The sequence below is a fragment of the Trachemys scripta genome, chromosome 7 (assembly GCF_013100865.1).
Source record: "Trachemys scripta elegans isolate TJP31775 chromosome 7, CAS_Tse_1.0, whole genome shotgun sequence".
Taxonomy (NCBI): domain Eukaryota; kingdom Metazoa; phylum Chordata; order Testudines; family Emydidae; genus Trachemys; species Trachemys scripta.
In genome coordinates this window covers 101,580,469-101,596,860 of record NC_048304.1, presented here as the reverse complement: position 1 = coordinate 101,596,860, position 16,392 = coordinate 101,580,469, and the positions used below count along the sequence as shown (strand labels likewise).

General features: G+C 41.5%; 1 protein-coding gene across 1 annotated transcript in view; it reads left to right on the top strand.

Annotated features, from left to right (window-relative positions):
- Window positions 1-16,392, top strand: part of MGMT (O-6-methylguanine-DNA methyltransferase) — a 294,502-nt gene that overhangs the window by 245,395 nt on the left and 32,715 nt on the right. The gene's annotated exons all lie outside the window — the stretch shown is intronic.

Below are 16,392 nucleotides of genomic sequence, written 5' to 3'. Positions count from 1 at the left end.
GCACCCTGTCTTGCTGAGCCAGACACTCCCGTCTGGCTCCAGACACAGATCCAGGGTCTGAATCTCCTGTCCCAAAGCTGCAAGTTTACCTGAAAACTGCTCACAGTAGTGTGCTTGTCTTTAGCACTCAGATGCCCAACTCCCAATGGGGTCTAAACCCAGATAAATCCGTTTTACCCTGCATACCTTTATGCAGAGCAAACTCATAAATTGTTCGCCCTCTATAACACTGATAGAGAGATATGCACAGTTTTTTGCTCCCCCAGGTATTAATACATACTCTGAGTAAATTACTAAATAAAAAGTGATTTTATTAAATACAGACAGTAGGATTTAAGTGGTTCAAAGTAGTAACAGACAGAACAAAGTAAGTCACCAAGCAAAATAAAATAAAATGCGCAAATCTATGCCTAATCAAACTGAATACAGATAATCTCACCCTCAGAGATGCTTCAGTAAGTTTTTCTCAGACTGGACATCTTCCAGGTCTGGGCACAATTCTTTCCCCTGGTACAGCTCTTGTTGCAGCTCAGGTGGTAGCTAGGGGATTCTTCATGATGGCTCCTCTCCCTCTCTGTTCTCTTCCCCCCTTTATATATCTTTTGCATAAGGCGGGAACTCTTTGTCTCTCTGGTTTTCCACCCCCTCACTGGAAAAGCACCAGGTTAAAGATGGATTCCAGTTCGGGTGACATGATCACATGTCACTGCAAGACTTCATTACTCACTTGCCAGCACACACATATACAGGAAGACTCACAGGTAAATACAGCCATCTGCAGACAATGGGAGTCATCAAGATTCCAAACCATCATTAATGGTCCACACTTTACACAATTACAATAGGCCCTCAGAGTTACATTTTATATTTCTAGTTTTAGATACAAGAGTGGTACATTTATACAAATCAGATGATCATACTCAGTAGATTATAAGCTTTGTAATGATACCTTACAAGAGACCTTTTGCATGAGGCATATCCCAGTTACGTTACATTCACTTATTACCGTATTTTCTCTAAAACTATCTCAGTTACATTATATTGACTTATTATCAAGTTTTTATAAAACCATATAGACTGCACAACGTCACAAACCTTATCTTCAATAATGCAGCCATAAGGATTCCAGTCCAGGTATAAGGTCTATGCAGTCTTTTCCCCTCCATTCCATGTTTCTGCACCATATGCAGCCAGAATGCAGCAAGCACCACTCTGTGAGGACAGAACAGAAGTGCCACTAGGAACACCCCTGGAGTTTGAGTCTGGGCAGGGTGGTGACCTACCATGTCCTTCTTTGTACTACACTTTGCTAGAATGCAGCACTGAAGGAAACACAGTGTGTCTCTCCAACACATCACAGCGTCTCCTGCTGTGCTGCTCCACATTTAGGAGCCTTAATTTGGGCTATAGCATGTAGGGTCTCATTTTCAAACATAGTGTAGTTGTATACATTGCCTATGTTGCACCTACAAAACATGCATGCATGCACATGTAAAACAGACATTGTCGTGCACAAAATAGGTAATTGTACATGCAATTAGTCGCACGTGCAGAAATGAATGCATATGCATGTTTTGTGGTCACAATTTAGGCTTCTGTGGTTGCAAATTTCACCTATTCATTATTGCTTGTAATTTTTATTCAAAAATCTTTCAGCTTTTTGTATATGATGCTTTCTTTATTACTTTTCTGACTAAATGCAGCTTTGACTTTAAAAATGAAATTTGGCAAACAGTTGTTGTATGGTGTGATTGTTTTTAGAAGGGGAAAATAATGTAATCACTGTGTATAGTGACTCTTTTTATTGAATTGATCAATGCATGTGATAGCAGTTGTTTAAATGCAACAGCTGAGATTGTCTTGTTATAGGGCAAGTATTGAGTATATAACATTTTAAACTTTTTTCTCATCTCCTTTTTGCATGATTATAAAGGCTTATATGGAGATAATACAATATCATATCAGTAATACACATTTTATACTTGCTAAAAAAGTTTTAATTCAGAGATATTTGAATCTGTGTGGTTAATGAAATGGAGATGTAGGAGTTCTTGTTTATATCATCCATATTTAAAAAAGAAAATTTGGGTGTATACAATAGACTGCTACAAACTGCAAAAACACTGAATTCAAAAATGTCAGTTCAGTGTTGTGCTGCTTAAATGTAGCTGCTAATCCCATGGAATGATCACCTGAAAAAGTGCCACAGATTTTCCACTGGTTGGAATGAAGTTAAGCACTTTGACATGTTTCATTGCTGTTTAAAAATACTTTAATATAGATCAGGGTTGAGGTACACTGGTGGAGCAGGGAGGGGAAGCTTCCACTGCTGCTGTTCTTCCTGTATCTGCTCTTTGAATAAATAAGGTATTTCAGTCTCCAGGACTATCAACCAGCAGCTTTCATAAGCACTTTAAAATAAGCCCTTGTACCACAAAACTCTGCTGGTCATGATTTACATGAGCAGAAAGCTCAGGATTGAAACTTTGAGCTTGGTTAATGAAATATAATAGCTTAAAATGAATAATTACAGATTTTATTTTAGCTACTGTTTTCAGGTTCCAGGTCCTGCAGAAATTTGTGTGATGACTTTTCATGAGCCTCCTGGGCTGTTCACCCACAGAGGCTACTCCTTATTCTGAGAGGAGTAGCTGCAACAGCCACAGAATGTATAATGAGGCATTCTGAACCACTCCCTTCCCACGAACAGCAGCTCTGATTTTGCTAGCCTAATTGCTCTATGGCAATTATGTCATTGTCAGTATTATTGGGAGAGTTCAGCGATCAGCCAAAAAGAGAAAAGAAAGATCCACTGAGTTAAAATACTTCTTTGGGCAGGAAGGGAGAATAAGCTGCCTCCTCCTTACTGATTTTTTTCCCTCTCCACTCTCTAGCAACAGCCAAGTAGGAGAGTAAATCCAGTAAAAAGCTGAATTAATTTCTGCTTCATATGGAGCCTTGAGTAGGGGGTTTGCAGGCCTTGAGAATTTAGAACTACAGGGTAGGAACAAAGTTCTGATATACAAGAGTTCTGCTTCTCCCAGGTGGGTCTGCACTTTTTAGCTATGGAACAGGTGTGACTTTTTGGAGGTTAGGGCGTCTGCAGCAAGCCTACCTTTGGTTGGCCTCCCACTGAGCTTGAATTGTAATGTTTAGTGACCTTCTATACTTCAAGTTTAGTTTTTGGAACCCTGAAATAGGTTTTCCTCATTTTAACATGTGCAGATCCAGGTTTTTTTAATTTAGTTCAATTATTTGGTCTTGGACTGAGACCAGGTGTGCACATTTTATGATAGAAAAAAGCAAGCGTATAAAGGAAATGCTGACACAGACTTAATTGGCCAAACTGCACTGATGTGATACCTTTCTTTATATAGTCTCTTACTTTCTCTTTCTCTCAGTGATCATTTCATACAATATAAAAGTACTGTTGGAACAAATGGGAGAATGTCATGTTGAAGATGTATTATAACTTCAAAAAGGTAATATTTGTAGAAAGTTATTTAGTAGGAAAACTAAGGTAGTAAAGTGTCACACAGAGGGTTTTTAATAGGGTATGTTGTATGTTTCAGCTTATTTGTGAAGGCGGCCTTACACCAGAGCTACAGAGTTGCTCAACTGAGATTTAGGTATTTGTTTATGTTCTTTACATTTGCATTTGAAAGTGCCAACCGATAGCTCTAGGCACTTTTTTTAAAAAATTGACAAAAGCAGAGGAATAATAATCTAAAAATGTGAAGACTTGATCATATCAACCTTCTTATGCACATCATCCTACCAAAGAGTTAATTCCCTAATCCAACCATTACATCCTTTAACCCAGCTTCTTCCCCGGATAGCCTCAAGAATGGATGGACTTTGCAGCATGCTTAGATAGTCTGTGCCTTCAATGGATTAGGAAAGAATTGAATTCCAGAATTAAAGTCCCCCACTAGAGAAAATGCGTTCTCAGCCCCTTTTCTTCTAAACCAGAAGGGCTGTTATCTCAGACACCTCTGATGACCATAACTGTAGCTGTATGACCTAGTCAGAGGACATAGTCTCTCAACTGGCTTCTATCCAAAATATTTAGGGCTTTCTACATTAAAAAAATTAACACCTTAAACTCCGCCAAGAAATGCAGAATACGGAGCACCAGTATATTGGGTGGCGCTTTTGGCATGCAGCACGCCCAATAAATGAGCAGAATTTTTCACTAACTTACGTTGATGTATGGTGCCAAGGTGTAGTCTCACGTGAAGAGAATATTAGAGTAGTCTAATATTAAGATGACAAAATGGAAGTAATATTAGCAAAGTGTGTCTGTGAAAGAAAAGTTTTCACTCTGGTTACTAAGGGCAGATTGAAGAAAGTCGTCTTGGTCACAGTGGTTTCAAACCATGCTGATTCCTCCAGAGAACGCTGTCTTACTGCCAGAGGTATTGAGCAGCCGCAGTTCTTGTTGCTGTCAGTTTCAGTAGGGAGTTATTTTGCAGCTACATTCGGCCCTGGATGTCTCAAGTTGGCCCTCGGAAAATGAGGAACAGACAATAGTGGCCAAAATTTTGATTTGCTTAGTATCACATAGGAAAATTAACACCCCCCCCCCAACCCCCCCACCTCCTCCCCCCCCCCCTCTTCCTTTCTTCCCTATGACTGGAACGGTATTAATGGGCCACTTCACTTTGAATGGTTCCTTGAAATATGTGTTAACTGCTTACGCTAAACCATCTGTTCAAATCTTATATTTAGCAGTGACACTTTGAGTTAGTGTCCCAGACCTGAAGAAGAGTTCTGTGTGGCTCGAAAGCTTGTCTCTCTCACCAATAGAAGTTGATCCAATAAAAGATATTACCTCACCCACCTTGTTTCTCCAATAGGCAGGGCATGGCAGAGATAGAACTGAGTTCTTCTATATGTCATTTGCCTGCCTTAACCACAAGAGTATCCTTTCACTTTCTGCAGTCCTCCTGCCTTGTTTTCTGCACACTTCCAACTTCTAGAGTAAATGAGGCAAACATCCTAAAATCAGCCTCATTCACCAAACCTTTCCCTTATGAGTTGTCTGAGCACCATCCATTCCGTGCCCTGAATGAGGCAGGGGTCCTGTGAAAACACAGTATGCAATCTCATAATTAAGCTATCAGAATGCATATGCACAAGGGGGATGAATTACAGTTGCACAGGCAATATAAATTCTGTCATTTCCTAACTTTCAAGTATTGACTTTGCAACCTGAATGATGTTATTTTAATGCAGTTTTTAAATGTAATTTCCTACATTATTTAAAAGAAAAAAGGTAAACTAAATTATATTATCTGAAGATGTAACAACTTCCTCTCCCATTGTGCATCATCAGTGACAGGGTTTCAACGAAGAACCTTCAGCATTGCAGCATAGTTTGGGCTAATTACATAAACTGGAAGCGGAATGAAACTGTTATCCCGGGGGGGGTGGTTTCCTGGCCAATTGGAGCTGCGGGGGCAGAGCTTGAGGCAGGGTCAGCATGCATAGTTGACCCCCTGGCTGCCCCTATACATAGTTGACCCCCTGGCTGCTTCTGGGAGCCGCATGGAGCGGCCGCTGACCCTGCTCCCCAGCTGGAGCACCAGAGCGGGGCCATGTCGCTGCGTCTGGGAGCTGCGTGGAGCAGCCCCTGACCCTGCACCCTGGCTGGAGCGCCGCAGCGCGGCAAGCCCCAGACCCCGGTCCCCAGTGGGAGCTCGAGGGCCGGCTTAAAATGGCTGGCGGGCCGCATCCGGCCCTCAGGCCGTAGTTTGCCCACCCCTGCTCTGGAACCATGTGCCTAAATGGGAACATATTTCTGCAAAGAGCTGACAGCCAGTCTCTATCTATGGGGCCTGAAGGCTCCAATGTGCGTGTATTGCCATACTTACCTGCATAGAAAAAGTAAGCAAAGTGCAAAAAAGGAAAGATTTGCTGGCAAACATGTTATCAGCTTTGCCTTTTACTTTGGGGTATGCTCATTTATTAGGGTTACTCTTCGCGGGGGGATTCTGTACTTCTATCAATGTACTGCTTGTGTCACTTGTGTTTTCATAAGGAGTTCTACTTCTCCCTGCTGAAAGTTCCCTCCCAATGGAGCTATGCTGCAGAACCTAGGTTCCCCAGGACTGGGTTCTTCCAGCCTCAGAATCAGATGAACACACACACACACACACACACACATTAATAGTTTGTGTCTGAGAGTACGGGTTAATCAGCACTCCCAAGCTGACTTCTTGTATGTCCCTGGACTCAGTAGGCTGGGTCAAGCAGCATTTCCAAGCTGTCACCTCATATGCCCTTGGACTCAACTGGCTAGGTCGAACAGCACCTTCAAGCTGTCACCCTCATGTGCCATGGATACCGCTCCGGAATAGAGCATGCCTGAGCAAGCTGAGTCAAGCAGCACTTTCAATCTGCCACCCTCATATGCCCCTGGATTCAGCAAACCACTTCCAGGCTGTCACCCTCCTATGTCTCAGGTTCAACATGTCCCTATCCCCACTTTCACGTTACAATTGTTCTGGTAGTAACCTACTTGATGAGCAAACCCCACAGGATTTTTTGGGTGCTGCAGGGATCTTTTAGCTTAGGTACGAGGAACATTGCTGCAGAGTGAATGAGGAAACCAAAAAACACCCATGGGGCTGGGGGGGGGGAGGAAGAGAGAGGCAACCAGGTTAATCATGAAAGTTATTTATTGCCAGGTAATAACCATAGGGGAGCCAAACAAACAAAACCGTTATAATATTAAATCTGACTTAAACTTGATTATAAAAGTCAGGTTTAGAAAACTATAACTGATCACACAAGTCAGGATCAGAAAGCTATACCGAGAGAGAGAGAGATGGGTTCTCACCACTCCATGAAGCTTGAATCGATCGGGGGTCCCAGGTGCTGGTAGTAGCTGAGGGTCCAGAGTGCTGGAGACAGGCAGAGCCCCCAGCATGATCAGTCAGGAGAAGAAGAAGTCCCCATGGAACTGATGCAAATTTTGGATCCCGGCATCAGAACACTTACTTGAGCATGGATAGGGGTTTTTGTAGAGAAACAACAATGGTTCAAGGGAGAACACTAGATTTGTTTACGTGTAAACAAAGGAGAATGCCAAAGTTGTTTTGTTCAGGTTAGACATAGGAGCTGATCATTCCTGGCTTTGGGCGGTGTTTGTTGGAGGGAGTTCACAGTGCGATTAGAGAGCTTCACTATTTTGGACACCAATAAAGGATTTATCACTAGAATTGGTCTGATAACTCCTGAGCTTGGTGTATGTAGGCGTGGGTTCATTAACATCTGGAGCAGAGATCCCCCATCATGCAGTACTTCTCTGCTTTTCTAGTCCCAGAGTTCTGTGCGGTTTTTGCCTTGGAATCTCCGTTCTCCATTCTGTATGCTAATAGAGATGCCTCCTTGTCTCATCTTCAATGCAAATGAGGCTAGGGGAGTTTCCTTAATCCTGTCATCCTTATCCCAAGGGTTTGGTGTATCTCCTACTGCCTTTTCATTGCTTTATGTAAGTCTATCTTCTGATGCAAATTTGGTTCAAGCAGAGGCTGGGAGCGGAGGTCTTTCGTGAGTCAGACAGGCTGGGTACTTTGCCCTGGTTCCCCAAGAACACAGAGCTGCTAGGTAACAAACAATTAGTAGAAGGACAAAGACGGAGATGGAAAAGGAATGCATACTTACACTGCAGGTGAATTTAATGTCTGTAATATAAAGGAGTTTTGAATTCAAGAAGGTATATTGGTAAAATACTGCCCCATCCATATCGCTCTCACTCTTTCTCAGGACCTTTTAGATAAAAATATCTCAATTCTGTACATAGGCCAATAAGCAAAAATCATCTCTGTTCTTTCCTGAGCACTCCCTCTGTCTTAGAAACTTAAGTCAAAGAGGACAGCTCAGTTAACCAGGCTATATTCAGCTCACAGTGACAACAGAATACACTACATGAAATGCTCATTATCATTAGAAAAAAAGCTTTCTTTAACTTTGGGGGTGGGGGTTGGCATTTTATAGTTATTACATCATAGTTGTGAAATTTCACTTTTTCGCTAGCTGGAGGTGGGATTTGTGCTACGTCCGTTCTACATGCACCAGTTCCTATTGCTTCTGCATATATTTGTTGAACCTCTTATTTCAAAAGGACCTCTAATGAAAATCCTGCCACATGAGTTATGGGAATGTACACTTTTCTGTGTAAATGAATTAATTTTCTCACTATGTGCCTTCCAGTGGAAGGCAGTGTGTATCTTGGAAGTTATTCATATGGTAACTAGAAATGAGAATGGAACTGTTACATGGAGTTGTCACTTGAGCACAGCATTATAAAATATGCCTCTAAAATTGAAAGTCCATCTTTTACCACCATGGAACAGTGTTAATATCCCTTGATCATTCTTCTAACCCCTCTCAGGTGGAATCTAGCAGCACCTCTTTGTTTTACTGCCATGTTGCAGAAAATGATACTAAACTTTAAAAAATCTGCCACTCTGCTATAAGGCAACACTGGAGGTGGGAAGGGGGAATGCTTTTGTAACTCTGTTTGGGAAGAGCACTTGCCCACAGAAATTAAATTGCTGGAGGTCTCATGTTCTCTAAATATAGTTTCATTTGTGCAGTTGCAACTCTAAATATAATTTACAAGTTTTCTGAAGATAGTGAGCTATCTCCTCTATCAGTTTGTTACTTAACAGCAGATTCAACATCACATCAATTTTTATGCTCAAAAACTTGTTTATTCAAGACTGTAATTTGTACCCTTATACTTACATTCCACTGTACGTCCAAAAAAGTACATTTTTATATCTGATGCAATGCAGTCCTGTACATTTAAATGTATAAAGACAGACTCTCAAATGAAAGATGATTACTAAAATAAGAAAAGCATGTACAGTATTGTGGTCAATACAGATCACTTTCACTTTGCTTTAAATGAAAGCTTGTAAAAAATTGTAGACTTTGCTGAGATATTAATTCATGAAGTTAGAAGTTTTAAACTTCGGATGCCAGTTTATTGATTACAACAAGGAAGCAACTCTATACTCAAATTAAGAAGGAAAGAAATAGCTGATTAATATGTAATTCTTTAAACCTTAGAGCTATCAAACTAATTTTCAGGGGTAGCAGAAGCAGAAATCTAGGTCTAAGCCCAAAGCTACAAGTGGAAAAGATGAGGGGGGGGGGGAAGAACTGATTAAAAGAATAGGAATAGATGGAAAACACCCATGAATTTGAAAACGGCAGTACAGACTGTCAGATGTCTTGAATCAATACACGGAGGTCACAACATGGCAAGCATAAACAGTTTATATAGTGGAAAATATAAACTTATATTTTGGCGATTTGGAATCAAGAAGGAAAAAGGAAACACTTGAAATAAGAAAGAGAAAGACCAGGCAGAAATGGGGAAGTAAGTTGAACTATGAATAACTTAACTGAACTGTTTGAAACCTAGATCATTAACAGAGTAAGTGTGTAACAATAACAGTTAAATACATCTAAAACATTAACTGAAAGGTTTTTTTATTTACTCGTAGAGCATGGTAAACACCCCTTATCAATGTAGGTTAATACTGCCAGAATATAAAAATTTTACTACCTTTTGACCTGTTGTTGTTTGTAATTCCTATAGTGATTGCAATTGTTGAGGTATCTGCATATAGAATAACCTTTAAGCCTATATAGCTGTATGTGTGACCTAACTGTACTCACCTATTTAAAGTAGGCTGCACTTAATTTTAGATGACTGCTCCAGTAATGTGTTCCGAACTCAAAAAAAGTCCGTAGGCATACTCTGAAAATATGCAGACTGTGGACTTAATATAGCCATAGAGCACTGGTCTAAGACTCAAAAAAACTGGATTCTGTTCCTGACCCTGACATTGACCTAGTTGAGCCAGTCATTTCACCTCTTTGTGCCTCAATTTCCTTATCTGTAAAATGTGGATAATAATACTGAGCTCCTCTGTAAAGCGCCTTGAGGCGTACTAAGGAAAAATGCTATATTAGAGCTAGGTATTATTCATTATTATTATTATTATTATTGTTAGCAACAGTGAAAGGGTTTGTGACCAAACCTCCAACTTCTACATGGTTTTACAAGTATCAGCAAATGGGACTTACTTTACGTGCTTATCTACTTAGATGTTGTGTCTAATTGGTTCAAAATGGTATTTATACAGAGGACAGTTAAGGTTTTTGTGACTGACATTAACTATATATCTTCATACTTCATTTTTAATGTGTAATCTTAACTTTGCATTTGAAGCCTAATGTTTGGGGAGGGCAATATAGAATTTTTAAAGGTTTTCTGTTAAGTGATAATAAAATTTTACTTCATCGTAACCAATATTTTGACTAGGAATTAATTACCTTTTAAAAATTGCTTTGTGACCAGAATCCTTGTGGAGCTTGCAAGTTGTATGTGGGCTCTAGAAGATCTTGCAAGCTGTGGAGGTACTGTGAGAAGCACTGTAGGGGATGCAGCAGTGAGCAGGTTGTGGTGGTATTAACCAAGTGCTGTGGCATGAGACTTGAAGAGCAGGGTAGCAAGCCAGGTATTATGGGGTTAGCTGGAGGAGGAGAGCCTGTTAAAGCAAGACTATCTGTATTCCAGCACATTTGGTTAGGCCAAACCTTTCTGTGGAGAAAAGTGCATATTTAATTGGGTAATCTTTTAAATCACTTAGTTCTATGTTATTTTTCTATTTAAGTGTTCTAAAATTAATCATATAAATATGAATTAGTAGTGAAAGTCAAATTTCATGTATTCTTCCTTCTTTGTTATATTTTTATATTTGCAATTTGATTATTAAAGTGCAGATAAAAATGAGCCAGACCTCATGCAGTGAACCTTGCTGACACACTAATGCCAATGAAAATAATATGACATGAATAAGGTAGTAGTATACCAACTGCAAATTAGTGATGTTTGCAAATTTAGTGGCTGATCCATTGATTGAGAAAATACCTGATTTTATAGATACGGGAAGTTTAGTAGATCTACTATACTTGGACTTCAGTAAAGCATTTGACATGGTACCACATGGGAAAATATTAGTTAAATTAGGGAAGACAGAGATCAGTACAAGTATTGTAAGATAAATAAGGAGTTGACTAAAGGGGTGAAGGCAACAGGTTTTGCTGAAATGTGAATTATCGGACTGGAGGGAGGTTACTAGTGGAGTTCCTCAACGATCAGTCTTGGGACCAATCTTATTCAATATTTTTATTAATGTCCTTTCACAAAAAGTAGGTGTTTGCTAATGAAATTTGCTGATGATACAAACTTTGGCGGCATCGTCAATACAGAAAAGGATTGGAATATTACACGGAAAGACCTGGAGTGACAGAAATGGGAAAAGGCAAATGTTATCCTAGGATGTATCAGGCAAGGCATTTCCAGTAGAGATAGAGAAGTATTAATGCCATTATACAAGGTACTAATAAGACCTTATTTTCAGTACTGGGTGCAGTTCTGGTCAACCATGTTCAAGAAAGATTAATTTAAATTGGAACAGGTGCAGAGAACAAGTATGAGGATGATCAGAGGAATGGAGGGACTTGTCTTATCACTGGAGACTGGAAGAGCTTGGCTTGTTTAGTCTAGCAAAATGAAGGCTGAGAGGGGCTATGGTTGCTCTCTAGAATTACTTTGGGGGGTAAATACCAGGAAGGATGAAGACTGTTTGAGCAAAAGGGCAACGTTGGCACAAGAACAGATGTAAACTGGCTGTGAACAAACTCAGATTGGAAATTAGAAGAAGGTTTCTAACCATCAGATGGGTGAGGTTCCAGAACAGCCTCCAAATAGGAATTTGGGGAGCAAACAACTAAGTTTTAAGAGAACTGGACACATCTCTGAGTATGACTGTATGAGGGGGTTGCTTGTGATGATAGGGAGCAGGTCTCACTAGCCCTAGAGCTAAATTCCAGTTTGTTTTATATTCCTTCATGCTTCAGGGTTACAGCATGCCACCTGCAGGAGCAGGAAGGGATTTTTCTCCCCACTGGGTTGTGGTGGGGTTTTTTAAAATCTCCTTTCTCTGATGCATCAGGGTTGGAGAGAGGATATTGGACAGGGTGGGCCTGGGCTCTGAAGTGTCACTAAGCATTCTCTCTCTCGGGTGGTTGGCTGGTTGATTTACACTCACATGTTCAGGATCTAACTGATCGCCATTTGTGGTGTTGGGAAGAAATTGTTCCCCAGGTCAGGCTGGCAGTGACCATGGGGGTTTTCACCTTCCACTGCAGTATGTGAGTGCGGGTCACTTGCCAGGATTATCTAGGTATGTCTCTGTGATGTTTCCCAGAGGTAACCAGGGTTGTGGGCAGAGGTGAAAGTAACTTAAGAGACTTAACAGTACTCAGGGCGGCCGGGATCCTGAGCAGGGGGCAGGGGCGGCTCAACCAGAAGGGGTGGGGCTGGGGCCAGACTCCCCCAGCCAGCCCTTCAGTTCTACCCAGCCCACACCGCCAGGCCTCCAGCGGTGATTTAAAGGGCCTGGAGCTCCAACTGCTGGCGCGGCAGCTGGGAGCCCCAGGCCCTTTAAATCACTGATGGAGTCCTGGGACTCCCGGCCACCACCATTACCCCAGGGCTCCGGTAGCGATTTCAAGGGCCCCGGGCTCCTGGCCGCCGCTGCCGCTACCGCTACCCCGGGGCTCTGGCGGCGATTTAAAGGAGTAAGGCCCTTTAAATAGTCGGTCCCCGGGGAAGCAGCCCCTTTTGGCCCCCTCATCAGCGGCCCTGCCAGTACGGTCGGCTGTGTCTTGGCTCTTACTGGTACACCAGACTGGACCGGACCAGCTTACTTTCACCTCTGGTTGTGGGATAGCTTAGTACCACCTGCCTTTAGCATGAGGGAGTTTTTTCTCTTCCTGATGTGAATCAGCTCCCTGAAACCACCAGATTCTGGCAGCACAAGCACTACCTTCCAGGCTTCTGCAGGCCTCACTCAATCTATACAGATAGGGATAGGCACACACCAGCCCCCAAGTCTTCAGAGCATTCTCAGTAGTGTCTAGCCCTTTATCCACTGGACATTCACAGAATTACCAGGTCCGCTGTTCCCAAAGGAAGAGTACACAGCAGCTTGTACGATTGAACTCAGACCATCACTTTGCGTAATACCACAGCACTTATATATAGTGAATATTTATAGTGAAAACAAGAATAAGTTTATCAAAGAATAGAGATTCAAGTAATATTGAGTGAGACCATTGGAACTAATGGTTACATATAAAACAAAAGCATAACAAGCTTTCTGAAACTAAACTTAACAAGTTACTTGTCTGAAGAAGCTTATTTCACTCCAAGTTCTCACCAGCATTTTCAGCCAAGAGTGGAGGAGACCCCTTTTGCATGAAGCAAAAGCATTGTCCTTTTACTTCCTCAGTCAAAGGTGCCCTCCGTTCTCCGAAGTATATTCAAGCAAACCTTCGATGTACACCTCCAGATAGGGCTTCCCCCACTGCTTAACTCTTCCTGTTAGTTTGTTTCTGAAGTCTTTACAATCCTTGATTTGCATCCAGTTCAGAATGGTGACAGGAAACCCATTGTGAACGAGACAACACTCAATGTACATGTAAACAGATAGATGGATAAACATCTCTTGTCTGACAGAAACCCTGGGTTTTTTACCTTTGTTGATGACCAGCACCTTGACATAGACTTCAAGAACATATTTCCAGTATATATACATAACTCCATACATAGTATCTGTACATACATTTCGCAATAATATTGATGCCCAGAGCAACACCAGCTTTTTCTTGAGCCCTGTCATTCTTTGGTGAACTAGAATGTACATACCAGACTCAGGATAATCCTGTAACCCCTCTGTACTCTCTTGCCAGGTGGTTGTGACATTGCACTCCATATGTTTTATGGAAATATGCTTATGAGTGTGAATATGATGTAACTGGAATATGCTTTACGCTAAATACCCCTTGTATGGTGTCATTAGAAAGCTTGTAATCTTCTAAGTGTGTTCATTCTATTTGTTTGCATGTATTATTTCTATATCTGGAGATAGGAGAATAAGATATAAACTTGTATCACTAACCCATCACCGTGGTATTAGGAGGGTCTTGGGTCACAATCTTATTTAATCCCAGTTGCAGCCTCCCCAAATCATGCCTCTTTCTATCTTCTGCAAATGGAATTACACCATTTCCACTGCTAAGCAGCCTTCTGTGGCTGGGGAGAAAAGGGCAATGCTTGTCTTGGTGCCTGGAAAAGCAGCAAACACAAAACATTGTCAATATAATTTTTTTGCAGTTAACCAAAGAACAAATTTACTTGATTCTGTTGTAATAATTGAGATTCAACTCACTAGAGAGCAAAAAATCAACCATTTTTAGTGACTATCCCTTTTTTAAATCCAGCTTCATCAGACATGCAGGAGTGTGTTTTAAAGTAGGAGATAATGGTACAATACTATGCGAAATTTACAGGCAGATTATTAGTATTTCACACAGTGGACATGGCAGATTCAAGAGAAAAGAGTTGACAAGTTTTCATATATCTGCCAACAGGAAATTCAAATTCCATAGACTGGCAGCTTCTTTTATTACCATCTCATGTGAGACTGGCTTTAATAAGCAGAAAGTCTCTGTTTTGTTATACGTTTAATGGATTATCTAATACCTTCCTCCAGTTCTCTTCAATAGGCATCAACCTCAACCCTACAAAAAGAGGGGAAACAATCCAGTTACTTTTATGGCTTGGGGTTTTTTTTCTGTCCAGCTTCTCCATGTCCCCTCTTTTTTCTATCAACAAGTAATTACACCCACAATTGATTCTAGGCACAGGTTTAACAATTAGGAGCCTGATCCAGCATCTGTTGAAGTCAATGGAAAAGATTCCCATTGACTTCAGTGGGAGCTGGATCAGGTCTTAGACACATCATGTAGTTACAAACAAGTACTGTAGTTAGACATCAGAGTACTACTATTTGTGTCCACAGCTCATTGTGGGCATAAAAGTGCAGGCACAATTATTTTCTGGTAAAATTGTGTCTGCAGAATGGTAGGCCTTTATATTCAGAGCCTAAGGGCTGGTCTACACTTAGTCCGGACTTCGGACTAAGGTACGCAAATTCAGCTACGTTAATAACGTAGCTGAATTCGAAGTACCTTACTCCGGACTTACCGCGGTCCAGACGCGGCCGGAAGTCTCCCCCCGTCGACGCCGCGTACTCCTCTCGGCGAGCTGGAGTACCGGCGTCGATTGTGAGCACTTCCGGGATCGATCCGGGATCGATTTATCGCGTCTTAACCAGACGCGATAAATCGATCCCAGAACATCGATGGCGTGCCTCCGGACCAGCCGGTAAGTGAAGACTAGGCCTTAGTATTATGCATGCATGCATTCAAAAATAAGTGTAATCATTGAAGCTATTTAAATTATGGTCATTTCTGTTGTCATAAAATGTCCCTAGTGCATTTGGTTCTGTTCTGGCTGTGACGTCCAGTCACATATTGAGGATGAGGTTAGGGATAGGTGTAGTTATCTCACAGGTTTAGGAAGAGGCATTTATGTCTCTGGAGATCAGGAGCAGGCATAATACCTCCAGGGATGCTTGCGGAAACATGCTAACCAGCAGCATTTACTACAATGGTTCTAAAAATATTTTCTGAACTTCCCGTAACTGTAGCCAGCCAGTAGCTGGAAAGATTCTCTTAGCCTGTCCGGCCCGCCCCCTTGCATTCTAGGGGAGCAACCATGCCAGTTGTGGCTGCCCCCTGTAGAGGTGCACTAGGTCCAACCATGTCTCCTTAGCTCTCACCCTACCTTAGTGCGATCACATAGGGCAGCAATTATCTGTCCCCAAAGTTTGTATGTCTTTCCAAGATTCTATTAATGTACTAAATATAAGAAATATCTGTATATACCTGTGCTTACGGGGAACACAGACCATGGCAAATTAATACAAAAATACTTTTTCAAAAGCAATGTATCATCTTTTTTGTCAAAATCCCTAGTAGTTATTAGAGATGGGTCGTGTCCAGAATACTGACTAAGGAACAAACAAATTTCCACAACACAGTAGGGTCCCCGGTCCACGTTTGGGGCTCCTAAATGCTATGATAATATAGATAATAAAAATAACAACTCTTCCTCCTCCTCAGGTCCATGTCCAGTATGGGAAGAACTTTATTTCTTCTTCCAAAGAGTGAAATATTAATTAGGGATATCAGGCCAGTTTATTCTAGCCCTGAGATCCCATCGGGGAACTGTGTGGTAGAAATATAAAAATTATCCCAACTTTCACCCTATTCTTTTCAGACGAAAGGAGTTCTGTGTAAGTGGCATCTTCCCTCACTCCATATGCAGAGGGACTCCAGAGAAGTCCCCTCTCTGCTTTTGGGGCTCTGTGGTTCAGGAGGAGGCAAGCACCT